The sequence below is a fragment of the Condylura cristata genome, unplaced genomic scaffold (genome assembly GCF_000260355.1).
Source record: "Condylura cristata isolate star-nosed mole 26May11 unplaced genomic scaffold, ConCri1.0 scaffold00012, whole genome shotgun sequence".
Lineage (NCBI taxonomy): Eukaryota > Metazoa > Chordata > Mammalia > Eulipotyphla > Talpidae > Condylura > Condylura cristata.
In genome coordinates, this window is record NW_004567113.1 from 29,911,159 (window position 1) to 29,938,867 (window position 27,709).

Below are 27,709 nucleotides of genomic sequence, written 5' to 3' on the forward strand. Positions count from 1 at the left end.
GCATCTCTGGCCTGTACCCCAGTTCTGTACGAATAAATAAATAAATCTTAAAAAAAAACATAGGTATCAAAAAACAAAACACAAACAAGATTTTATTAAATGATGAGGACGTAAACAAAGAGATGTAAGACAAACAAAAGAACATCATGAGTGATATGAATATTGAAATGTACTGGGCAGTATTTGTACTTGGTACTATTATGTGTGCCCTCTTTCCATCCTTTATCTAACTACTAACTAGTTATCCAGAGATGGGATTGTTAACATTTTACAGATGAGGAAACTAAAGAACAGAAGTAACTTGCTGAAAGTTATACAGCTATCAGCAGTGGGCTGGGATTTAAAACCAGCCATTTTAGTACATATTTTGTACACTATGAGATAATTCCTCAATGGGGATACTGACAGGAGAAATCACTTGAGAAGTGAGCTGGAAAAGCTCAATTTAAATAATAGCAACATATCTAAGAATGAATAGGTGAATCCCATAAATTATATTTAAGGAGATTTATGCTGGGGGAACACAAATTTAGGCTCCATGAGGCAAGCTTTTTGTTTTAGGGAAAGTGGAATCTGGAAATTGGAAAAGTTATTAGAAATATCTGGAAGTTTTTCTACTTGGCAGCAGCAGGAGGATAAGTTGGGAACTCTTCAAGCAATAGCAGAAGACTGAGAAGAAAAAAATGGAGTCATCATCTGCTCTTGGTAAATGATTAAAGACAGAAAGTGGGAGAGAAAGTAGTCAAAGATGAACGTGATCCCAGTGATTAAGAGGGCAATGGACCCATTAAAAAGGGCAAAGGTACTTTTGAAGATAGATGTTCCAGATGATGTAGAAAATACCAGGCGAGTTCACTTTCTCTAAAATCAAATCCAAACAGTCATATCCTAGGCAAGACATTCAGACCCTCTTGTCTTGATTACCTTGCCACTTCTCTTTTGTTGTCAGGATTAATGATTACAAGTGAGTTTTCTCTCTAGTTTAAGCAATAACATACATGTAAGGATTTACTGACTGCAATTTCCAGTTTCTAGTCCAAATTGGGTTCAGGGCATGAGATCTGTTTCCAGGTCAAATCTCCATCTTGGAATTAGCTCTTTTCTCCATCTTTGAATTAGCTCTTTTCCACCCGTGCCTTTTTCCCTCAGAACCCATGAGTACAAAGATTCTTCAGGCGTCCACTTTTTCTAATTTAAATCCAGGTTGTAACGCTAGTCTAAGGCATAGGATTAACTCAAATATGCTTCCCCTGCAGTGTTGTCCAGGACATACGAACTCAGAGTGAAAAAAGTATAATTTTCCAAAGGAAATGATGAGAATAGGGAATGAAGAAAACCGAACATGCAAAATGTGTATAAAATTCCTTCCGGTATATGATGAGTATAAGCTAACGAATCATGCTTTATACGGGGTAAAAATCGGCAGGTGAAGTTACCAGGCACACGAACAATGAACAATTTCCTCGACTTTGATGTTTTTATTTCAAACAGGTGAAAGAAGTGTTTACCAAGGTAAATGTTACCTTGGAAAAGATTTCAGCTAAAAGTTATCTTTTGAAACAGGATGGCTTCTATTTCAAACGCACAGCATAACAAAGACAAAACTAGTAGTAGTCAATCAATAATGTAAATATTTCCTTTACAGTAACTTACAACTATGATAGGTGTTTTCCCATGTGGACCAAGGGTTACTTAAGCATCAAGTAAAGTAATTCACCTCCCGCCTCCACCAAGTTAAGCAGGAAGCAGGGAGCGTTTCTAATAAAAGAAACCCTGCAAATTAGGGTCCAGGTTTGTCTCCTCTGGTTCGTTCCCCATCTCCCCCTATAAAATCACCTGGCCTTTAACGAAAGGCGCGGGAGGCCTGACCTTTGGCCTCCCTTTCCCCACTAGAGGAGGACAAGACCAGTCTTCCTTTGACCCACCCACCACTAAGAAGCGACCCCTGGACGCGCTCTCCAGCGAAGGACGTTCTGCCCATCCCATCACCTTTGCAACTCCCCCTCTCCCAGCCCCGGGAGCAGAAACGCGAGTGACGATGCCTCTGCAGGAAGATAAAGTCTTTCTCTGCCAACACCCGAAAACCGTCCTTGGCGTCAGCAAAGTGACTGTTTTCCAGAGAGAGAGCGGATCCCTCATCCGCAGGAAGCTCTTTCTTCTCCCGTCTCTCCGCATCCAGGGTGAAAGCTAAAGCAGCTCCGACCTAACGCTAACGCTCTCTAGACCGGCCGCACCCTCCGCCCGACTAGACCCCGCCTCCATGGCTTTCCAGTAACCGGCGCTGGAACGGGGGCGCCGAGGAGATCCTGGTTTTTGTCCGCGCCTGGCGGCGGCGGCCGCGGACCACGCGAACCACCGGGAACCTCCTCAAGCGCCCGGGCTCCCCTCCGCAGCTCCGCGCTGCCTAACGGGGCAAGTCGCATGCGCGCCGAGCAACTCAGGGGAAAGGGAGAGTGAGGGGAGGGGCCAGCGCCCAGCTCCGGCGGGCCGTCGAGGCCCGCGGGGGTCAGTGACGACGCATGCGCCGAGAGGTAGCGCAATCACAGCCTGGGCTTGCGGCTACCGGCTCCGAAGAGGAAACCCCCGTGAGCGGGAGCGCTAAAGAAATCTGGCGGCCAACGCGTGCGCGCTCCCGGTGAGTGGCGCCCCACCGGGTGGGCCCGAGGTTTGACGTTTGCCGGTAGGCTTGCCTTGGCGGCGCATGCGTGCTCCCCATGCCGGTGGAGGAGGGGAAGGGAAGGGAGGGGGAGGAGGAGCGGGCGGCGATAGCGGTGAATTTTGGGGGGGTGGGCGGGGGGCGCAACTCAGCCCTAGGTGCTGCTGCTGCGGGGAGCTGCGCTGTCTCCTGGACGCAGCCGGGGTGTTGGTTCCGAGTCACCGTCAGACTCCAGGGTGGGCGAGAGAAAAAGCCTGAGCCGCCGCCAGCCACACGGTGAGGGCGCGGGGAAGGGGTGGGAGCGGGGGGCGGTGTGTGTGGGGCCGGGGGGCGGCGGCCAAGGAAGGGGAAGGCGGGAGCTGAAGCCCAAGTTTTGCCTGTCGCCGTAGTGTGTCTTTTCCCGGGAGTTGCGGCGGAGGCCCGCCCTGCCTCAGGGGCCCTGAAGGGCAGCTGGGGTTACCTGCGGGGCAGGGGCCGGATTGGGGTGCCCGCCGGGGCCGGGTGGCCGAAGTGTGCCTGGGGGCTGGGGCCGATTCCTGCTGCTGCTTGGCCGGGAAAGCCGGAGACCCGGTGCTTAGAGGACTTTCGCTGGGGACCCGCTAGGCCTTGTGACCCACTTTATTCCTGTCACAACTCGGGCACGTTTGGAGCGGCGCCCAATGGGGCGCCGGGGCGGCCAGCTCCTCCGGGGAGCCCCCGCCCTCGCGGCGCCCGGCCCGCGCGCTGCGTTCTGCCGTCCGAGCGGCGGCTCCTGCCGCTCCTGGGCTCGTTCCGTTACTGGTGGTGGTTCCGGGGCTCAGTCCCAGCGGAGCGCGCGGCTCGCGGGTCCGGCTCCAGCGGCGCGGGTTCGAGATTGTCCGCGCCGGGGCTTGCTTCGTGCACCCACCCTGTCATCGCGGTGGTCGACTTTTCCTGATCCTTGTCCACCAGCGGACTGTAGTCTGGCCGATTCTGGCGCCCTGGCTCTTGGTGTGTAATTAATTTCCAACACGTAGCACAGCAGGGTTTAGAGTCATGATAGTGTTTTCGCTTGTGTAGAAATCGCCCCGTTAACAGTAGTAGAATCCTGAAAGAGAAGAGCCTTGGCCTCTGACCTGCCAGATGAAAGATCAGATCAGGTTGTGGTTTCTCGCTATTAGAATGTCATGCTAAACGACTTATAAGGCTTTCCAGCCTTAAAAAGAAAACGTTTTCTCGACTATGGTGATGGCACATGGGTGATTTGGTGATGGGAAGCCCACGGGCATTAGACCTCAGATGGAAAAATGCACAAATGATGTAAAAATAAACTATTATATTATTTAAAAACAAATAAAAAAATGTTTTCTTTTACAGTGTAAGTACAAGAAGTAAAGAAACCTTACAGGCTTTGATGATTTGACTATTCACTGATCTCCCCACGTCAAAAAAAAGATAACTTCACTTGAAAATTGCATTCTAATTTGTAGCTTTATTTTTAAGTGATGAAGGGGAGTAAATTGTGGCATGTTTTCCCTTTACCTCCTTGAAAAACATTTTAGGACTAGTATAATTTAGATAGAGTTGCATTCTCTGGAAATTTTCTCTTTGGTCGCTTGAAATCTGGTTTACAATCACTTTGAGGGAAGAAAACTCACTCGGTGCTAAGTAGTTGATGGAACAGGATGTCATTAAACCTTAGCCTAAATATGCAGATGAAAATTGTGGCAGAACTAATGATCTAGTATTGACGTGGACTGGTCTCCAGAACAGGTTAAAAAGTGAGGAAAGCAGGATGAGAATGATGAGCTACTTCATGTTGAGGACACAGTTGTAGAATAAGAGTGGAAACTTGTGTGTCCTGGTTTTTGTTTATAGAAACTTGGTTAAGATAAGGAAAATTAATAGCCATGGGGGAGAGAAGTAGCCTTATGTGTGCTGGCAGGAAAGGAGATATATATGGGGTTGATTAACTTTTTTTTTTGGTGACTAGATTATGAACTGATAAACTAAATAAAATCCTGTTCAAAATCTGCTATGTAGTTTTACCTGTTTTTTTTTTTGCCCCTGTTCCCTAATTTATGATGATTTTGACTATTTTCAATGTAATCTCAAGTTTTTTTAAAAAAATAAGCTAATATTAAAGTTTAGTATTAATTTGTCTACTTTTTAGGATGCCAAAGTCACAAATTTAACTTAATGTTTTATCAAATTTTGCTTTGCTAAAATGTATAATGACTATATTAGACATTTTGGGTGGGTTATGCTGTTTTTGTTGTACAGTCGGTGACCCCTTTTTCTTATTATGAAGGAATCATAGTTTTATAAAATATTTGTAATGCTTTTCAACTCTCAAGTTGTCATGACAAACAATTGGAGAATATTGACTCTCCACTGAAATGATAAAATTGGTTATCCAATTCAGGTATTTATATTTTCAAATTGGAAAACTTTTTTCTCACAAGGAACTTAGGAATCCCAGTGACATGTGAGTTTTTAATATGTATAGATACAATTTTTCATAAGAACCATGTATTATGTATGTTGTTCTTAGGAAAAATAAAACTAGTGAGGTAATGTTCTGTTGGTAACAAAAACCTAAACCTAAACTAAAAACTATTTTTTATGAATTATGGATTGCTGTAAACACTGTATTCAGCCTAACTTTTTAAAGATTTATTTATGCATACAGAACTGGTGTACAGACCAGAGGTACAGGTGGTGAGAGGATTCACCAGAGACAGAGTGGGGAGCAGAACAGGCCGACTGACAAGTACACTGCTGAGGGGAGCAGCCAGTGGGTCAGGAGAAGTCTGCTGGGCCATGTGGATCACCTCCAGGGTGAGGATGGAACTCATGCTGAAGTGGCTTTTGCTTGTTAGTGCCGTGATTTAGCTCGCTGCACCACCAGGGAGGGCCCAGCCTAACTTTTTATATCAAGTTAAGATTGAAAATGGGGTATAATTTTGGGGGTAGGGTATGCAGACGCCCTCTAGTGGTGACTAATATTGTATAATCAAAGTAATGAATCTTGCAGTTGGTGACAATTACTGGACCATTTTTTTTTTTGTTCCATTATTGGTCTTTTTTTTTGTTCGATAGGATAACTTTATATCGCTTTTTGATCATCTTCTGCAAAATGGCATATATTTTTCATTTGAATTTCATATAGATATTTTCAATCTTTTGAAAAATCACATTTCAAAATTTTATTTCTTTATTTTTTAAATTACATAAGTGAATTAATGGCATAAAATTTAAACGATGCAATGTATATTTAATGAATGAAAATTACTTCATGTACTTTCACTCATGTCCCTCCCAGAGATAACTGCTGTTCATACTGTTGTCAATCCTTTTAGATCTTTTTCTATTCATTTCCAGATACTGAATTTTGAATTGTTTTTAATTGCTCATCTGTTCTGTCAAATTGCCTATCAATTACTATCTACAGGACGGGGAAATAACCTGGAGAAAGTTAGAAAACTTAACATGTGGTATACACCTTAGGATATACTCGTTTTTCACTTTGAGGGCCCATTTAAGTTTAAGAGGCATTTGTAGAGTTTCCAATGAAGTCATACTGGTAGTGAGCTTTACCTGGTGTAGCTTAAATACTGGTAGTGAGCTTTGCCTGGTGTAGCTTAAATTCAGGGTAAAGACTTGGATTCAGTGGGTTTTGTAGTCCACCTTCTAGGTTTTCCTTTGGATTCTTACCTTATCAGTGACTCACAGGTAAAACTTAGAATTTATTCTCCTTGCTTGCAGATTACTTGAAGGCCTCCCAAGTTATCACATCAGTCTCTGAAGGTCCCCTAAAATGAACCTGGGCAGAATCTGACCTTAACTGAGAAACAGTGACTTGGGTGGAATCTGACCTTTGAAGGGAAAAGGGAGGAAGGCCCTTTGGTCTGGTTCCTGCTTGCCTGACAGCAGACAAATACTATGCATACTCTAAATAGTATTGCCATCTCTCCACCTGTAGAGAGAACTTTACATTACTGTTATGTCCAGAAGGTTTTATTTTATTTAACCTGCAAGGAATTACCAGCCCTTAATTCTTTTTCAGAGATAGTCTGCAGAATGTTCAGTGTTAGTCAAGACTCTTTATTAAGCTATGTGAAATAGAGAAAAAGATGCTGTATAATTAATGCTGTCCCTAAGAGGTTTTAAAATGTGGTATAGGTAAAGAGAATGTATGTGATGATTATAACACAAGATTGGATGACTTAGAAGAAACATTAAAGATTTGTAAAGAGTGAAACTTTCCAGCTTTTATTTTTGCAGGTATGGGATTTAAAGAGTCAGTATACATATAAATACTTTAAATCATTGAAAACAAACTTAGGAAGCTTAAATCTTAACTCTATCCCACTAGAAAGAGGCATTTAATATTTTATCTCACAACTATAATACATTGGTTTCTTAGACTTTAAGATTGTTCAAAATATTAAATTAGGAAACTTAATTCTGTTAACTATTATCTGCCATCTACATGACAGGCAGTGTTATTATTAAAAGTAAACTGTATCTGGCCCTCCCTGGTGGCGCAGCGGGTTAAGGCACAGCGTTGAGAATCTAAAGCCACTACCACATGAGTTCGATTCCTGCCTGCCCCGGAGGTGACCACATGGTGTGGCAGACCTCTCCTGACCCGCCCGCTGCTCCCCTCAGCAGTGTACTTCGTCGATCTGCCTGTTCTGTTCCCCACTCTGTCTCTGGTGAAGCCTCTCACCGCCCCTGAGCCTCTGGCCTGTACCCCAGTTCTGTATGCACAAATAAATAAATCTTTAAAAAAAAAAAAAAAGTAAACTGTTTCTTCCCATGTCATTTCCTTTGCTCAAATTACTTATTTAATGTATCCTTTCTGTCTCATTTTTATTTCTGGTGCTGTCAGATATTTATTTGCTGTAAATATTTAAACTGTGAAAGTGAACAATTACATTGAAAAATCAGTTTGATTTTACAATGTTATTTCTTATTATACCAATGGACATTATATTTTCTTCTTTCCTGAGTCTAAAATTCTAGATGGAGTAGTATGAATTATTTATAGAATACTTTTAAATGCAAAGCAATATGATTTGTGCTAATTGACTATAATTATAATGGCACTTATATTTATAGGTTACTTTACAACCATTTGTTAGTCATTTTTATAGCTCTTTTAGGTCTAACTTCTATAAATTAGATGCACAAAAGATTCTTATTTTGCTCCTTGTTCTGATTATCCAAATATTAAATTACCTCAGCTCATCCCAAGTACAACGTTAACTCTGTGGTATTACTTGTGTATTTTACAAAGGTGTAATTCTGCTTACTAAGTCTCAGAAGTACACAGAAAAAAATTACTTGTAGAAAAAACAAATTTTTATGAATTACTCTACACTTTCATAGTATATTTTTAGGATGTGGTTGTGGTTAACACTTTAATTCTTAGAGATACATTCTTTTTTACATTAATAACATCAAACAACAGGTTAAAAGTTATCATTTTTTTCACAGTTCACATTTAATGTGGTAGCTAAATTTTTAATTCTCAACTCAACTTTTTGAATATGGAAAATGAAAATATAGGTTGATTTATGTTCAGAGATTTTACATTTAAAAAAGTAATGGGATTGTATGAGTGAGGTATGCCCAGATGAGAATTTGTCATTTGTATTAAAGTATGTCTATAATATTGTTTCCTTTCTTTATTTGTCCTCAGTTATAAAAATTACATCCCATTAGAAAGCTTAGGAAACAATAATGTTATAAGTTAAAATGTAAGATTGATTCTCACCACCAGGGGATGCCATTATTAACTTTTTGCAGCATTTTCATTTTACATTTTTTTAAAGACTTACTTATTTATGCATACAGAACTGGGATACAGGCCAGAGCTGCAGGGGTGGTGAGAGGATTCACCAGAGGTGCAGGGGTGGTGAGAGGATTCACCAGACAATGGAGAGCAGAACAACCGACTGACAAAAGACACTGCTGAGGGGAGCAGCGGGCGGGTCAAGAGAGGTCTGCTGTGCCATGTGGGTCACCTCCAAGGCTGGGATCGAACTCATGCTGAAGTGGCTTTAGCTTCTTAGTGCTGTGCTTTAACCTGCTGAGCCACCAGGGAGGGCCTGAGATTGCAACTTTTTTAATGGTGTTTTTAAGTTCACTAGTTTTTCTGTTTGCTTTTTTGATTGTTCCAAAAACACTTCCTTAGGTGAAAATCTAAATACAAGAAAGAGTTATCTTGAGAGGAGGGAAAATTTTCTCCTATTTCTCTGGGTTCTTGGGGTGGTTGTACATACTAGACTAGCAGACTAGATATGTACATGTTATGGGACATCTGCATTGACATTAGAATTCCAAAAACAGTGAGGCAGAATGGAATTATATATCATAAATTAAAGAATGGTTAGAACCTTGGGCTTGGAAGAAAGTGAGGAAAGGAAACTCATGTGACAGTGCAAATCACATAATGTAGAGCAGTACTCTAACAGATGCTTGCAAGCCCTGTCAGGTAGATAGGTTATTCAGATAGAAAGGTTATTGTTGATAATAACCCTAATTCTGGGTAAAGCACCAATTTTAATTTCCAGGTAGTTTCATAGTTCTAGGAGTATGTATGGACCTCCCTTGACCTCAGCTGCGTGCCAGAGCCACACATCTTGGATATGTTCCTACTAAATACCTTCAGATCAAAGCATTGACACATATAGTATTTGTAACATTTTATTCAACTCTTAGGTAGCTATACCCCTTTTAAATTGAGGGAAAGGGCCCTCCCTAGTGGCACAGGAATTAAAAAGCACAGCACTATGAATCTATCCAGAGCCACTACAGCAAGGTTTGCTCCCCAGCTAGGGTAGCTGACCCACATGGCACAGCAGACCTCTCCTAACCCACCTGCTGCTCCCCTCAGCAGGGCATTTCAGTAGATCCACTCCCCACTCTGTCTCTGGTGAATCCACTTACATCCCAGAGAATATAGGTAAAATTCTAAAGTTTATGCAATAATTTTAATGTGTCTTCTGTTGATTTTTGGAAGTTACACCTCTTCTCAGGTTCTAATGAATATTTTGGTAGTGCGCCTTTTACTTTTTGTCATGAAATTGATAGACTATATTTGAAGCAAGAGAGCTTTTAGATATTTATTATTCTATTCTCAGTGACAGCCATATTGTTAGAATAGCTGGTTTTAGTCTAAATGAAACTTATTGTTTATTGTCTGAAACTTGATAACACACACAACAAGTTACTTGAGTGAGGCAATTGAGGATACAGGGCTCTAGAGTAAGCATGCCTATTACTCAAAATCTGTCTCTGCTGCTAGCTGGCTAGCTAATTTGACCTTTGACAAATGTTCTCTCAGTTTCTCATCCATAAAATAGAGATAATACTCATTCCTATTAGTAAGGATCAAGTGAGATAATACATGCAGATTGCTTAGAACAATAGTTGCTATATAGTTAAGAGTTCAATAAATGTTAGCCATGTTGCTACTGTTTTGTTACTTTCATAGTTTGTACTAAATGTGGCCCTTATCTTTTTAATTTTGATTCCTCATTTAAATATATTTAAAGAAGTTGCTTAGAGCTTAGTATTTCTATAGAGTGTGAGTGTATTTAACCTTTTCATGTGACTTAGCATAAAGAAAAAGTTACAAACGCATGTTTTCAAGATAGGTATATTGAAACCCCATGCAATAAGTAATTTGAAACCCCTTGGCCAAGTAAAAATTTGATTTTCAAAGACAGTGATTTCTTCTGTTTTGATAGTTAGATTTTAGCTTAAGTAATATAGAAGAAATAATTTGGAGGAAAAAGTCCATAAATTAAAATGAAAAAAGTAGTAGGACTTAAATTGTGTTTTATAACTTTAACTTGTATAGTTCAATAAAAATTTGTGAAATTTTTACAAAGAAGAGAAATGACAGGAGCATTAGTTAACAGGAAAAACTGTTTCTAATGCTACCTGATTTTTGGTCTCTAGCAGAAAAATTGATATAATACCAGTAGTTTTTACTGTGTGAAATAAATTTACATTGTTTTGTGTCTTTTTAGACTTGATCATGTCCTTTTTTCCCCTCTTAGTCCACTACTTTATTGGAGTTGACCATTAGTAAAATTTATAATACTTTTTCTTTTGAAAATAATTTTGAAGTTTTGTTAAAAATGACACTTGCACTGAAAAAGTTCAAGTACCAACAACTACAAAAAGAAATGATGAAAATTTCTCCTAAAATAAGCATTGTTAAATTTTTCAGCATTTTCAGAGGCATTTTTTGAGAGGGTTGGGTATATGGGCCTATCCTTTTCTCATGTTGCTGGATATGCTTGCTTGTGAATAGATTTTTATTTTAATCTATTTTGGTCTTTGAGTACTCAGTTCATTTAAAATTTTATCTTCTCTTGAAAATAGTTTTTCTCTTTTTGAGTTCTCTGTTTTGCATTTTTGTTGTTTGTTTCTTTTGTGTTAAATTACTTTTGTTCTGTTTTTCCTGCTATCAATTTGTTGTATGTTCTTTCATTAAATCTTTTGTGATTATCCCAAGATTACAACAAGCATACTGATTTATTAATATAATATAAATTACTGCTTTTACCTTTTCCTAATACCTGTTTTTAGACTTTAAATCCTGCAACCTTTCTGCATTTTTTTCATTTTATTTGTACATATTTAAATTTGAGGACATTATTGACATGGTTTTGGACTGTCAATTTTTGATCCTGTATACCCTTTCTATGGTTCTTTTCTCCCATATTTCTTCTCTCTGGGATTATTTTATTTCTGAATAACTTTACAGTATGTATTTTAATTTGACCTACCTACCTATTACAGTATGTATTTTAATTTGACCTACCTACCTACTGATAGTGAAATTTTATTTGAATATATGTTCACTTTTTGGGGATATTTTCACTGGCTATAGAATTCTAAATTGATAGTTATTTAAAAAATGTTTTGTCTTCATGGCCCAGAATATAATCTGTTTTGGTAAATGTTGTATGTGCACTTGAGAAGAAGGTGTACTTCATCACTGTTGAATGGAATTGCTAGATAATTGTCAGTTTGGTCAAGTTGGTCGATTTGTTTATATCTTATAATTTTTTATTGAACAGTAGACTTTATGAAACATAAGAGGCAATAAAGCAGGCATTACCGACTATGTTATGGCAGAGGGGCCTTAACCTTTTCTTCTCAGCAGTCAGAACTAAGAGCCAATTACCCTTGATTTATGAGGCAACTGGGTTTCTGTTTTAGTAGTTTGTTGGTACTCTTCCTTTTTTTGTCTTATTTATAGCCTTTCAATTCAAAGCCTGGTTCTTTGTGCCCTTAGTAATGCCAGAAGTGGGACTTCCACTTTGCCTTTTAGTTTTAAAAATAAGCTGGTGTCTTTCAGGATATACTCGCCATGAGCTTGAGTTCCCTTCGTCCTCTCAGTTTTCTTATTCCAGCTTTGTGGGAGAATCTTTCCTCTGCAGCAGTGTTTTACCTAGGAGAAGAACAAATCAGAACATAGGAGGTTGAATTTTATGAGTGCGCGTTGGGGGACTGGGTGGTATTTAACAGTTTTAAATTAGGTGTTTAGAGAGATCTTTGAGAAATCACTGTTGGAATCTGCTGTGCCTAATAATAAAATAACAAAGTAGTATTAGAGGGAAAAGGGGATTTTTTTTTAAGATTTATTTATTTATGCTTACAGAAGTGGGGTACAGGCCAGAGGTTTGGGGGGTGAGAGGATTCACCAGCAACAGAGTGGAGAGCAGAACAGGCACATCTACTGAAATACACTGCTGAGGGGATCAGTGGGCAGGTCAGGAGTGGTCTGCCATGCCATGTGGGTCTGCTTCCTGGCCAGGGATCGAACTCATGCTTCAGTGGCTTTGGAGAGCTTCATAATGTGGTGCTTTAACCCATTGAGCCACCAGGGAGAGCCTGCAAAAGGGAATCTTGATTAAGTGTACTTGTATGCTATACTTGTCTCCTATAATAACTAAGAAGCAATAGTTACCAACAAGTGTAGCACTAGACACATACCTAATAGCAGGTAGATAAATATTAAGAAAGATAATATTTTTTGCTTGAGCTGTAATGAGAAAGAGGAGGAAAAATATATACACCTTAATATAGATTATAGTAGAGAACTAACAGGTAATCATGTGAAGAAATAGAAGACTAAGGTTGTTATATGTAGATATGGTTATAAAGCTATTCATTAATACAAAAGTAAAAACCTCATTAAAATAACTAAAATATAAAGAGAAGATGGTATTAAATGATAAAGATGGGTACTTTATAAAGTTTGTAAGTTACAATAGTGTCATATTTACACAAAAATATACTAGAATAATCAGAGTCCAAAAAAAGATATTGGAGAATTGCCCAGAAAAGCCTTATTTCTGACAGAAAACTTTAATGGTTCCCTCTTAGGTTTTACATAATAGCTTCTTATTTAATAAACAAGTGAAGAAACTCATTTTTGCGTAAAAAACACACTGTTAAAAAAAACACTGTTCACTTTAGACATATTTGATTACAATTAATTTATACTAAAAATACACTGAATTTGGTTTGTTTTTGTTGAGGATTGTTATCACTGTTTATTATGTCTGTGGAGTTCGTTCAGGTCATCCTTTCTCCCAAACCAAAGAGATCAAGACACCTGGAATTACAGATCCCATAATGTCATCACCGAAAGGAGGATTACTGGGAACTGAGGGTGGAGTTAAGCAGCCAGTCTTGGTCTGTAGCCAGACATGTGGGCCTTGGGCGTCAGTGGCTTTTCTGTCTGCTTTCAGCATGCTATCGAGATTCCAGCTCAAGGGAATTGTTAGGATGTATTTACGAATTTATCTTCCTCCCTTCTCCCTGAGTTATTCACTTCTTCATCTTCCCATCTTTTGTAAATAAACTCTATATTAACCTTTTTATGTGTGCCTGTGGTTGAGTCTTATTATAAGTGCTCTTTAAGCACATGGGTGAGGGCCCACAGTCAGGCCACCCATTTTATATTGGGGCTGCCTTTTAACAGTTAGGGATATTGATTTGTAGTTTGCTTTTATGTCTTTTTTTCTGGTTTTGCTGTCAGGGTAATACTGGCCTGATGCAATGAGTTGGGAAATGTTTCCTTCTCTTTAATTCTGTGAAAGTGTTGAGGAGGATTGTTGTTAATTCCTTTTTAAATATTTTTGTAGAACTTTCCTGTGAAGCCATCTGGTCCCCGGGCTTTTCTTTTTTGTAATCTGCTTTTATTTATTGATTTACTTCCTTCCAATTATGTCTTTTGATTCTATGCTAAGGACATTGAGGATTTAGTTTACTTATACTCTCCTAGCCTCCACTCTTCTTCATTCCAGATTTTAAAACATATTACTTGATTTAGTTCTTTCATTAGTAGCAATGAAAGCACTGTAAATAAAATATTTAAATTCCTTGGACATTGTATATATATTTTAAATTCCTTAGACATTATATATATACACACACACATATATATATATATGTACACACACACACACATATTTAAAAGATTTATTTATTTATGCTTATAGAACTGGGGTACAGGCCAGAGGTGTGGTGGGTGAGAGGATTCACCAGAGATAGAGTGGGGAGATTGACAGGCAGAACAGGCAGATTGACAAAGTATAGTGCTGAGGGGAGCAGCGGGTGTGTCAGAAGAAATCTACCATGCCCTGTGGGTCACCCCCCTGGCTGGGGATCGAACTGGTGCTGCAGTGTCTTCAGAGAACTTCATAATGCGGTGCTTTTACCCGTTGTGCCACTAGGGAGAGCCCTGGACATTATATTTTAAGTCCCTATTATGTATATAAGGATAGTAGCACCTCTTCCATGTCTCCATCTTGTCTCTTCTACTCCTTCACTTCCATTTTTACCTTTTCTGTTGTGCTTGACCAGGTTGTTAACATTCATATTCTGTTCTGTGATGAGAATTAAAATGTCCAAATAGATTGATTCTAAAAGCTGAACACTATAAACTGCAATTAATCACTGACCTACTGTTAATTTTTCTTTTCAATGGGTCTGGAGTTATAATGCTAGTATAACTCAATATTTGATATTAAAATAAGGTTTCTGATCTTTAGTTACAGTTACAACTTTTTTTAAAATCTTGCTTTTGCTTTATATTGTTTATCTCCCTCCACACATGTAATCTGTAATTAACTGTTTTTCCTTGATAATGATACTATCAAATGTTTCTTGTTTAGAGAGTATCTGTTATATGTTGGATAAAATTCTCATTTCCTGGAGATATCTGCCTCAGAGCTCTCCTTCTTCCTGCTTGAGTCTTGATGGGTTGGAAGCCTGCTGTTTATCTGTCGTTCTGATATAATCCTTTTTGAATTTCTACACTAGATTGACTTTCTTAGATCTTTCTGTACTCTCACCCTTTTGCTAAAATGTGATCTAAACATCATCATACAGGGCACTCAAAATGTAAATGTTCTCAGTTCTTGCATATCTGAAAGTAGTTTTGGCTTGGCTCATAATTGCTTGATAGTTTGGCTAGATGTAGAAATTTGGAGTCACATTAATTTTCCCTTGGAACTTAAGAGTTTTACACTCTTCTGTAGAAATTTGATGATTCGTTCAATTTTGTTATTTTCTAAATGTCTCAACTTTTTTCTTTGGTAGATTTAGTGGCTTATCTTTGCCTTTGTAATTCTGTAATTTTTAGTTATGTGTCTAGTTATAAGTTGTTTTTGTCTTTCTGTCTAGACTGTGGAATCATTTGGTCCTTTCAGTTGAAATGTAAATGTCTTCCTCCAGATATGGGAAATGTTCTTTTATTTTTTCTTTAATAATTTCTTGATTCTTAAACTTTGTTCATAAACTTTGGAATGCTCGTCAACTACTGCATAACTCAGAACCTGGAGTCTTAGGAAAATTGAAAATTCAGATCTCCACTGTGGTACCTTTATGTGTACTTTCTTCACACATAAAGAAAGTGGGGCTTAGTTCTTCCTAACCTGTTAACACATTTGCATCTGCTATTTACTGTAGATTTCATCTTTTCCTAAGTTTCTTCTCCCCTCCCCCCCTTTTTTTTTTTACTTATTTATTGTTTTACTAGAAGAGGGAAACATGCATGATTGTCATCTTTCACTTTTTTCTTTCTTTTTTTCAAATACTTTATTTTGATTCTAAATGAAAAGTAATGGAATGACTGTAATAGACAATATTTCACCATTGAATAATGTTATGTGGCAGTAGCAGTCTTTGAAGCTTAAGAAGGAAACAGCTGCATTCCAGAGAGCTAAATATTGCAGGTCCAACAAATGATTTCTTTAATTACCACATTCATTCAGAAGCCCATTTCTTTTCAGGATTGCAGAGGCTAAGTATGTGCTTTGCTTATCTACATGGCAGGCATTCAGACCTTAGCCACTGACATTATAGGACAGTTGCCTATAAAATTAGACTTCTGACTCTGGACAGATCATGATCTCTTAGGTCCTTGTTCTCATCCAGGAGAGCAAGTGTCTAAATCATGCTCATACTGCACTTAGAGCAATTTCTAACTCATGTTCATACTGCACTGCCAAATCTGGGTCCATGGCACATATTTGGGGTAAGAGCAGGGGTAAGAACAAGCATGATAATGAACTCCAAGTTGAGGTTTCCAGTTAGTTTTCTAACAAGCCAGAAGAAGGGATTTTCAAAGTTGTAGTTACTTTTGGCAAACATGTTATACTATTGAAGATTATTTTTTCAGTGGAAGACAATAGATTTTGGCTTAACTTTCATTTTGTTGCCACATACCACATTAAGCATCCAGATCTCTATGCCCTAGGCATATTCTTGTAACTCTCAGTGTTGCATTAGATAATAATAATGGCATGCTGGACTTAGCTATATGGCCATCTCAGACCATAAAGAATTTTCTGACTGGTGATATCCTGTACATGGAATTGGTAATTATTGGTCCTTTGGTGGTTTGGAACACAAGGGGCTAGACTTCCTCACCTGAGATAGCTATATACTTTCTCCTGTTCACCTGTCTCGAATGTAGTTTTTCCAGTACTACCATCACCAACAAATATCAATTGGAACTGAACTTGGGGTTCCTTTTGGGTAGCCACACTAATGTTATTTTTGAATTGTCTTATCTCACTGAGGCTGGAAATGTGGTTGAAATGCAATTCCAATGACTTGAGATACGGTGGTGCACAGAGATAGATGGGATGGACAGACAAGGGCGATGGGCGAAGTGTGTGGCCCACATGAAGCAGGAATGCTATCCCCAGACTTTCTTCAAAAAGGAATTGTAAAGAATGAAAGAAATTGCTATTTCATCCCTCAACACTTGTATTCTTTTTTAAAAAAATATTTATTGATACATACAGAACTGGGGTGCAGGCCAGAGGTGCAGGGTGGTGAGAGGATTCACCAGAGACAGAGTGGGGAGCAGAACAGATCGACGAAGTACACTGCTGAGGGCAGCAGCAGGTGGGTCAGGAGAGGTCTGCAGCGACCTGTGGATCACATCCGGGGCAGGCGGGGATCGAGCTCATGCTGCAGTGGCTTTAGCTTCTTAGTGCTGTGCTTTAACCCGCTGCGCCACCAGGCAGGGCCCAATACTTGTATTCTTTAAAAAATATTTTCTAACATAACCTCAGTATTTTACCACATTTAGTCAAATTAATAATTTCTTATTATTATATAATATATTCTCCGCACATATTTTTTCCACATTTTTAAAGAATTGTCTTTTTCATTGTTGGACTGTTTGAATCAGGATTCAAGTGAGACATATTCCAGTTGGTTATATTTCTTGAGTCTTTGTTTTTTCCCTTGTTACAATTTATTGGAAGAGGAGTGGCACCAGCTTGTAACTCATCTTTGAAAATGAACAAGTTCTATGTCATAATTCTATACTATTTCTGATGAAAGTAAAATCTTCAATTAACGTGCTTGTTTTAGTGGAGTATTTTAAGCATCTACAAGAGTATATGGAATAGAATAATGAAATACCATCTGCCCATCAGCCACCTTTAATAATTAAGATCTATCTACCCTTGTCTAGCCTTCATCCACTTATGGTCTCTTACTGTTATTTTGAAACATATCTATTAATGTTTTTTCTTTAAGTGTGTTTCCAAAATTTAGACTCCAAAATTTAAAATTAAGAACAAGTTGTTAAGCTTCTTCACCCTTTCCTCCATGATGAAGGAACCTGGGTCATTTTGTACTGTAAAATACACTACTTTACATTCTGAATTTGATTTTCTTCCTGATGTCATTTTTCTTATTTCTTTCCTATATTAGCAGCATTTATTTCTAAAGCACTGTTTCTCAGTTTTTTTTTCATTATTACTTCCTTAAAGGACCTTTTTAGACTTCCCCATCCCCTTACTGTTGGCCCTTCCAGCTTCTTCACTCCCACCTCCCATGCTAGAGATAGATAGCTTTGTGCTTTAGGAGGGAGAAACCTTTTTTTTTTTTTTAAAGATTTATTTATACATACAGAACTGGGGTACAGGTCAGATGTGCAGGGGTGGTAAGAGGATTCACCAGAGACAGAGTGGGGAGCAGAACAAGCAGATTGTCCAAGTACACTGCTGAGGGGAGCAGCGGGCAGGTCAGGAGAGGTCTGCTGTGCCATGTGGTCACCTCTGGGACAGGCGGTGATTGAACTCATGTGGAAGTGGTTTTAGCTTCTTAGTGCTGTGCTTTAACCCACTGCACTACCAGGGAGGGCCTGGGAGGGAGAAACCTTTTAAGATTTTTTTTTTGGGTGACATTTATGATTTTTTGACTGACATTTCTGCTGTTAAGAATACATGGCTGAGGGCACTCCCGGTGGCACAGTAGTTTAAAGCACAGCACTAAGAAGCTAAAGCCACTTCAGCATGAGTTTGATTCCCCCCCCTAGGTGATCCACATGGCTGGGCAGACCTCCTCTGACCCGCCTGCTGCTCCCTTCAGCAGTGTACTTCGTTCTGCTCCCCACTCTCTCTCTGGTGAGTCCTTTCACTCCTCCCCCTACCTCTGGCCTGTATCCCAGTTCTGTATGCATAGATAAATAACTCTTAAAATATATATATATATTGCTGAAAGGTGTGATTTGAAAAATGTTTCTAGTCTTTTTTAAAACATATTTTGTAAGTCATCCTATGTTGAGTTACATAATATCTGGTGTCCTGTCAACTTTTAGAGATAGTAAAATTGATCTTACTATTATGATTTTTCTATATTGAATTATTTCATTACGACTCTTGCAGTTGGTGACACTATATGATCCATTGTGAAATTCACTTTCACTTTTTCTCTTAATAGTTTTAAAATCCATGCCTATCTGTAAATTGAGAAAAAACTCATTCTATCTTGCATCAGTTATATTAATTTACCTTTAAACATGCTTTTTTAATAGTAGTAAGATTTATTTAGTTATGACTCAGTTATTTTCAACTCTCTTAGCCAGATGATAGAAGAATGATGGAATGGTGGAAAGAGAATGATGAAATGATGGAAGGGTGATAGAATATGGAAAGATTGTCACTATTGCATGTATACTCAGTTTTTGTTTTAGTTTTTGTATTGTTCAATTTTAAAAGGATTTGGGTCTTTGATTACAACTTAAAATTGTTGCCAGAAAAATTACCACTTTAGTTACAAAATAGGATCTGTAAAAAGAAGCAAGTTAGAATTTGTCATAAATGGTAATAATCGTAGTTTTGTTGATTGTGTTTTATATTATACCAGTCAATTAAGTTTCAGCAGTATTTTATATTAATGTTAGTAGACTTACCAGTCTCCAAAATATCTGAGATATCAGATTTAACTAGCCTAGATTCCAAAGTAGGTCAGTGGGTCAATAGGTTATTAGGTTGGAAAAAGACTACTGTAGTTTCTATTGTTTAAACCCATTCTTGACTTAATCTTTTTGAATTAATCACTTAAAATTATTAATAATTAAAGGAAATTAGATTTTTTTCATTAAATTATGTGAACAGTACATAGTAGTTTATAGTTATAATGCATTGTTTTGTTACTCATGTTCTTCTGTTGTTTTCTGAAATGGATAATATGTATTTTTATGCTCTTTAGGTATAGCCAGGGTCTATTACTAAATAAGACAAAGAAAAAAGGCAAAACCTAAGTTTTTCGTATTGTAAAAATAATGTATAATCATTGGTGAAATTTTCAAAAGTGTAAAAGAAGAGGTAAAAGATAGGTTAATTATTGAGGATAATCACTGGTTTGAATTTATGTGTACTGTATTTTTGATGCTATTACTGCTATCGCTGCTGGATGCTTAAATTCCAGCTTTACTATTTTAAGTAATGATGGAATGAATATAAAACTTTGGGTTCATTTCAAATTATTTACTTTATATTAAAGCAAAATTTCTAGGACAATGAGCATATATTTTCAAGCTATTGGTGTACCTCATCAAACCTTTTCTTTCTCTCTCTGTATTCACTCATGAAACTTTTTTAAAAGATTCCTAAATTATTCAAAGTAATGTTCCATTTCTATTTCAAACCTTCTTCACCAAAGTTATCAAATTTTTTGTTATTAAATATAATGAACATTTTATTATTATTTTCCAGTAACATTAGTTTATAACAATGGGCTTCAAGATTACATTTTCTCCCCAGTCTAGCACCAGATTTTTAGTCATAATCCACCACCATTCAGTTAACTCCTTTTATCACATTGTACTTCTCTCTCGTTCACCTTTGGTGACCACAAATATGTTGTTAGAGTCTAAGCGTTTGATTTTCTTTATATTCTACAAATGAGTGAAGTTATATAGTGTTTGTCTTTCTCCTTCTGAGTTATTTCACTTAGCATAATCTTCTCAAGGCCTAATGGACACTTTATAGTCATCTTATCCTCTCTGCAGTATTGATGTTGCCCACTTATTTTTTTGTTAGGATAAATTTCATTTATTCATTCAAGAACTGGGATGTAGGTCTGGGGTATTGGGGGTGTGTGTGTGAGAGGATTCACCGGAGACAGAGTGGGGAGTGTCTTTGTGATGAGACTTAACCCCTTTTGCCAGCAGGGAGGGCCCTGATGATGTCCAGTTATTTATAACACTTTCTTGAATTTTAGTGACTACTGATTTTTTTATGTTTGGTGCTTTTTCATATTATTAATACTAATCGTACTTAAAACATTTGTTGTTTTATATGTACTGTCTCAAACATGTAACACACTCAATTCAGTACTCAAAACAACTGTCTGTGTCAGGTACATGATTATCTCTACTTTAGAAATAATAAAAAAAATGCCTAACCCTGCAGTGGGTTAAAGAGCAGCACTACTAAGCTGGCCACAGCTACTTCAGCACCAGTTTGATCTGACCTGGGAGGTGACCCACATGACGCAGCAGACCTTTCCTGTCTCATCCGCTACTCCCCTCAGCAGTGTACTTAATTGATCTGCCTGTTCTGCTCCCCATTCTGTCTTTCCTGAATCCTCTCACCGCCCCTGCACCTCTTGCCTGTACCCCAGTTGTGTATGCAAGTAAATAAATCTTTAAAAAAAGAAATAAAAAAAAATGCTTACAGATGAAATAACTGTAAGACCCACAGCTAATAAATGGGACTAAGTTATAACTGTCTCTAGAGCCCATTTCTTTAAATTCTCTTCCTCTCTGCCTTCTCCCCATTTTACTAGCTACTTTTCTGTCTCTGAACTGCTAATTTTTCATTAGATAACAATATTAACTTGTTTTCTCACTTTATTTGTTCTTACTAGAGAAGAGCATACAGTAATTTACATATTTTTGTTCAATGTCTCTCCGTTTACATTGTCACCTGGTTTTTCCTGAATGCCAACCCCTTACCTCAAACTGCTTACTGGACATATTTTTTCTTGTATATGTCAGAGAAATCTTGAACACACACGTTGTAGTGAATCCATCATCTAAAGTACTTCTGGAGGTATCTGTAACATAATGATTAAGGGCATAGTTCAAGCTGAACTGTCAGTTTTTAATCTCAGTTTTACTGCTGACCTTGGCCATCTGTACTCTTGTGTTTCAGTTTCTTCCATGTAAGGAGGTAATAGAGCATACCTTATGTGATTGTTGAACCTTTTAAAGGAGGGAAAGCTTTGAAGACTGCCTGGCACATAGTAAATGTTCAGTAAATGTTACCCCTGCTTTCAGCATTATTCACTCCCCTTCCTCTGCCCACCCCACAAACTTATTTTCCTCCTGAGTTTCCTTCCCAACTCCCAGATATGTCCATACTTTAGGAGGTACTCCTGGCTGATGTTTTGTCCTCACTGCTGATCCTTTACCAAGTCCTGTTTAATGATCTCAGTATCTGTATCTCCTTAACTTGAATACTGCCTCCTCCATTTCAGTCTTGTAGCTGGAATGATCTTTCAGTGTCCTCATGTTGTGGGAAAGGCATGCTCTGCGGCATCTTTCTTTTTTACCTTTATGTATCCTTTCATGATCTACTTGTTGAACTTTTATTTATCCTTTAGATCACAGCTTAGATATCACTTTTTGAGGTAACTTCCTCAACTTCTTTTTGTATCCCACTAATGTATTCACAGCCTGCTTTGTGCATGTCTCTGGGCTTTGCCTCAAATATGATGGCTCTGTTATACCACTTTTAAACTACCATCAGCCTTATGCTCAGTAAACATTTGCTAAATGATAGATATATGCAGTATATTTTTTAAAGAATCACTAATATTTAATTGTAATCTAATTTTACTTAAGTTTCTTTGATTTCTAGCCAGAAGTAACTTTTACATAGCTAACGATTTGTATGTTGTTTTTAATGATTTATATTTTCTGTTCTTTAAATTTGTTTTGGTAGGATTTTAACCTTTTACTGGACAACTTTTAGACATTATTATGTGGTAAACATACTAATATTTTAGTCATGCTGCAAATGTTTAAACCTTCCTTTTGCTTTTTTTTTTTTTAAGATTTATTTATTTATGCATACAGAACTGGGGTACAGGCTAGAGGTGCAGGGGCGGCAAGAGGCTTCACCAGAGACAGAGTGGGGAGCAGAACAGGCAGACCGACGAAGTACACTGCTGAGGGGAGCAGCGGGTGGGTCAGGAGAGGTCTGCCACGCCATGTGGTCTCCTTCGGGGCAGGCGGGAATCGAACTCATGCGGAAGTGGCTTTAGCTTCTCAGTGCTGTGCTTTAACCCGCTGCGCCACCAGGGAGGGCCCTCCTTTTGCTTTTTAAAGGATAAGTTGCATCTGTGTTTATTTTGTTAATAATAGTAATGGGTATTCCTGTTCACTATATCCTTTATACTTCACAGTATAGTATAGTATAAAGGATGGTATACTATGCAGTGTAGTGAGAATTCTGAGGCTTAGGATAATTGAGTAAATTATTCCTTGCTTAATTGCTCTAGCTGTGTCTTCCAGGTTGTATTGAACAGAAGTGATGAATTGGACTTTCTTGCCTTGTTTCTTATCTTAGGGGAAATTTGTCTCTGCGTTGAATGTGATGTTAACTATTTTTTTTTTTTATGAAAAGGTGTTTAATTATGTTACATGTTTTTTCTGCGTTGATATGAACAAGTAAGCTTTAGCCTTTGTTGTATCATGTTGGCTTAATTTTGTATATTGAATCATTTTTTGTTCCCTACTTGATCATGGTGTATGGATATATTAAATTTGCTGTCGAATTTTGTTAATTTTGTTGAGGGCTTATTGTGCTATGTTTTCAGTGTGGAGTTATGCCTGTAGATTAAGGTAATATTGGCTTAATAAAGTGGGTTTGCATATGTTCCCTTGTAATATTGGCTTAATAAAGTGAGTTTGTATATGTATAAGTATATTGTATATGCATATGGATATATTTATATGCACACACCTTTGTCTATATTTTTTTTGTGGAAGAGTTTGAGAAGGTTTGGTATAGATTAATTCTTAAAATATTTGGTAGAATTCTCTGAATCTGTTTGGTTCTGGACTTTTTTGTTGTTGAGATTTTTCATCCTTAATTCAACATAACAGTTATATATGTGTTCAGAATTTCCATTCATGATTTTGTTTCATTCACGATTTTGTACATCACACACTTCTAGGCTTTTATCTATTATAAGTTATAAAGTTTGTTGGTGTTTACTTGTTCATAATAGTCTTTTGTCATTCTTTATATTTCTGTGGAATCCATTGTGAATTGATTCCTGATTTGAGTCTTCTTGCTTTCTTTTTTCTTATTTTAACTAACACTTTTATTTATTTTTTATTTATGCATGCAGAACTGGGGTACAGGCCAAGGTTCAGGGGCAGTGAAAGGATTCATCAGAGACAGAGTAGGGAGCAGAACAGGCAGATTGATGAAGTATACTGCTGAGGGGAGTAGCAGATGAGACAGGAGAGGTCTGCTGCTCCATGTGGGTCATCTCCTTGGCTGGGGATTGAGCTCTCACAGAGGCCCCTGAGGCCAGCTTCACAGTGCTGCGCCTCAATCTATTGTGTCATCATGGAAGGTCCAGCTAACAATTTTTTTTTTTTTAAGATTTATTTATTTATGCTTACAGAACTGGGGTACAGGCCAGAGGTGTGGTGGATGAGAGGATTCACCAGAGACAGAGTGGGGAGCAAAACAGGCTGACTGACTAGGGGAGCAGTAGGCGTGTCAGGTGAGGTCTGCTTCACCATGTGGGTCAGCTCCCTGGTCAGAGATGGGAACTTGTGCTGCAGTGGCTTTGGAAAGCTTCATAATGCAGTACTTTAACCCATTGTGCCACAAGGGAGAGCCCTCCAGCTAATAGCTTTTAAATAGTTTTGCTCTTTCCTAAAATCTGTTTTGTTGGTTTGTGTTCTCTGTTTTGTTTATATTTGCTTTAATATTTATTTCCTTCTGTATATTAACTTGGGGCTTATTTTCTCCCTCCCCCAATTCCTTGATGTTTAGATTAATGGTCTTTTGAGGTCTTTCTTGTAACATAATATTAACCATTATAAGTTTAATGTAAGTATGACCTTTGCTGCATTTTATAAATTTTGATGTGTTTATACTTTAATCTCAACAGTTTATAATTTATTTCTTCTTTGACCCATTGATTGTTCAAGAGTATATTCTTTAATTTTGCTATGTTAATTTTCCACTTTTCTTTGTGTTACTTGATTTCTGGTTTTATCCCATTGTGGTCAGAAAAGATACTTGCTATGATTTCAGTTTTCTTGAATTTGATAAACTTTTTTCGTGTGTGACCCAATGTAAGGTCTGTTCATGTGTACTTAAAAAGAATGTGTATTCTTCTACAATTGAGTGTAATGTTCTGTATAATCTGTTAAGACCATTTGGTCCATCTTGTTCATATTTACTTGTTTGCTTATCTGCCTTCTGTTCATTATTGACATTGGGCTATTAACTGTGTTACTATTTCTTCATTTCTATGAATGTTTGAATATTTGAATGATTACATGTTTTGATTGAATGCTGTGTCTAGATTTATGATTGTGATATCTCCCTGATGAATTGACCTTTTCATCATGAGATAGTATCCCAATTTTTGATTTAAAATCTATTTTGGCCGATATAAGAATATGCACACCTGTTCTCTTCTGATTACCAGTTGCAGGGGATATCTTTCTCCATTCTTTTACTTTCCTATATCCTTAAATCCAAAGTAAGTGTCTTATAGATAGCATGTACAGTATCAGTGAGACCCATAACATTTCAAAGATGACCACATAAGCCACATAAGTGACAGTGCTTCTTACTATACTGCCTCTGTGTGAAGTAGGCTAACTAGTTTTGTGTAAGTATATCCTATGATGTTTGCATAATGGTAAAATTTCCTTTATGGTTGATTTCTTTGTGCCTACCATGGACCTTACTTACATAAACTATCTTAGTTTTAACAATCTATTTTAAACTGATAACTTTAAAAGTCTACTCTTTTACTTCTCTCCTACACCATAGTTAGTTACATTTTACACCATAGTTTGTAACATTTTACAAATTGCTTCTTTTATATCTTGACTACTAACATACCTTTATTTTAGAGTAATAAGTTATTTTTGTCCTTTTGACTTCTATACTAGATGTGTTTTCATTTATTCTCTATTTTAAAGTTATTTTCTTTTAGAAACATTGTAAAGTTAGATATTTTGTTATTTTAAAAATTGCTTAAAAACTTCATTTTAAAAACTTAAACATTAAAAACTTTCTTTGTAAGTTCAAGAAATCTAATAAGTCTTATTCTTTTCTTTTTTTAAACAGAATACTGAAACTGATGGTCATCGATGTAGGATACATTGAACTTACAGTTTTCTGAAGAATCAGTTCAAAATATCAAAAAAAAAAAAAAGGTAATGAAAGGGTTGCAGCTTAAACTTGACTTTGAATTACATTTTTCCAGGAAAAAAATGTAAATTAATCCTTAAAAGTGTTGTGCCAGCTGTGTTCAGATAGCACTTTGGTTACTCAGAATATAATGATGAAAAAGATAGATGCTTACCTTGTGGTCATAGGATGTTATAAAGGGAGTGAAGACAAATAATAAATGAATACTTTGTGGCTAATTCTGTGCAGAGAATTAGAGTGGGAAATGGAATAGAGGCTGGTAATGCCTTTACTAGGAGATCTGAAACACTCATCATGGAAGAGTTTCAGTTAAGATCTGAATAGCAAAGAATGTGTCAGTCCTTATGAAGAGCCTAAAAAGAAGATTGACAGGCAGAGGAACAGAAATGATCATGACATACTTGGGGAACAGAAGAACAAATATAGCAGGTGTAAGTGAGGGGAAGAGTATATGATTTCAGGTTGGGAAATAAAACTGTAGAAATATTAAAAAAATAGAGTGATATATGACTATGAAGTTGAGATTTTGGCTAGGGGTGTAGATTTGGGAGCTAGAGGACATCTAATTTTTAAAAATTAAGTCTTATAAAACTATCTGGATTCCTTGAACTTTGAACATGTATACCTTAGCAAAAAAAGATATAAGCACTAAATTTTAAAATAAGGCAGAAAAACTTATTGAAACAGACACTACCATATCTAACACCATTTATTTTTAATACAAACACTTTTTAATACAAAAGTGTTGCCTTATGTATAAGGGTTTCTCTTTCAAAGATGAATTGTCTGGCACAGATATTCTGTTAATTTCTGATGTTACATGATGAATTAAAAGTGTTATCTGCTTCTATTAATGTCAATATTTAAGAAAAAAGACTTTTTTTTTAAATTTTTTTTATGCATTTTTTTATTACAAAGTTTATTTTTACGTCATTTTGCACATTTTTTTTTCCATCTCGATTGTAATCCCCCCGGGTTTCCCATCACCAAATCACCCCTGTGCCACCACCCTAGTCCCGTGCATTTCTCCCCCCTCCCCCCCCCCCCCATTTTTGATCCCATTCCCCACTCCGCCCCCACAGAATGTCTCTGGTATATGGTTGTTCATTATTTTTGTTATTTTCTCGCCTGGTCCATTATACTCCTGCTATGAGTGAAACCATCTGGTATTTTTCTTTCTCTTTCTGGCTTATCTCACTAAGCATGATCTTTTCCAGCTCCATCCAAGTTGCTGCAAAAGACATGTGTTTCTCTTTTTTGGTTGCTGAGTAATATTCCATTGTATATATGTACCACATCTTTTTTATCCAGTCATCTACTTTTGGGCATTTGGGCTGCTTCCATGTTTTTCCAATTGTAAATAAAGCAGCAGTAAACATGGGGGTACAAGTATCTTTTTCAATCAGTGTTTTTGTGTCTAAGAAAAAAGACTTTTAATAATAAAATTTAATATCTGTTAATTTATATCCTTGAAAGTCAACTGCTATATTTTAGGGACCTCACATATCTTCTAAAACTGGGGTCCTTATAACTAATTTGATCAAATATGATTTTAGTTGGAAAGGGTGGTCTCTAAACAAGACTTTTTAACTATTCCCCCATTATCACTTTTTTAAAAATTAAAGTTAATTTGACACTGCTCAAAGATGTTAGGAGGAATTTTTCCAATAGTTTCTCTAGCACACTTGGGCGTATTTCATTTTGTCTTACCTTTGCCAACTGTTCTATCAGTTGGCTAGAGAAGTAAAGGAAAAATATTGTACTAAACAATTAGAGATATATGGTCTTCATTTAATTGAAAAATTTTTTGAATTGACTTTTTATA

The 27,709-nt window shown here is 37.3% G+C and overlaps 1 protein-coding gene across 1 annotated transcript in view; it reads left to right on the forward strand.

Moving 5' to 3' along the window:
• The first annotated feature begins 5,429 nt into the window (after positions 1 to 5,429).
• Positions 5,430 to 27,709, forward strand: part of CLOCK (clock circadian regulator) — a 76,697-nt gene continuing 54,417 nt past the window's right edge. Inside the window, exons 1-2 of the mRNA XM_004681284.2 lie at positions 5,430 to 5,455; positions 25,801 to 25,889. The gene's annotated coding sequence lies outside the window, so the exon portion shown is untranslated. The remainder of the gene's footprint in view (positions 5,456 to 25,800; positions 25,890 to 27,709) is intronic.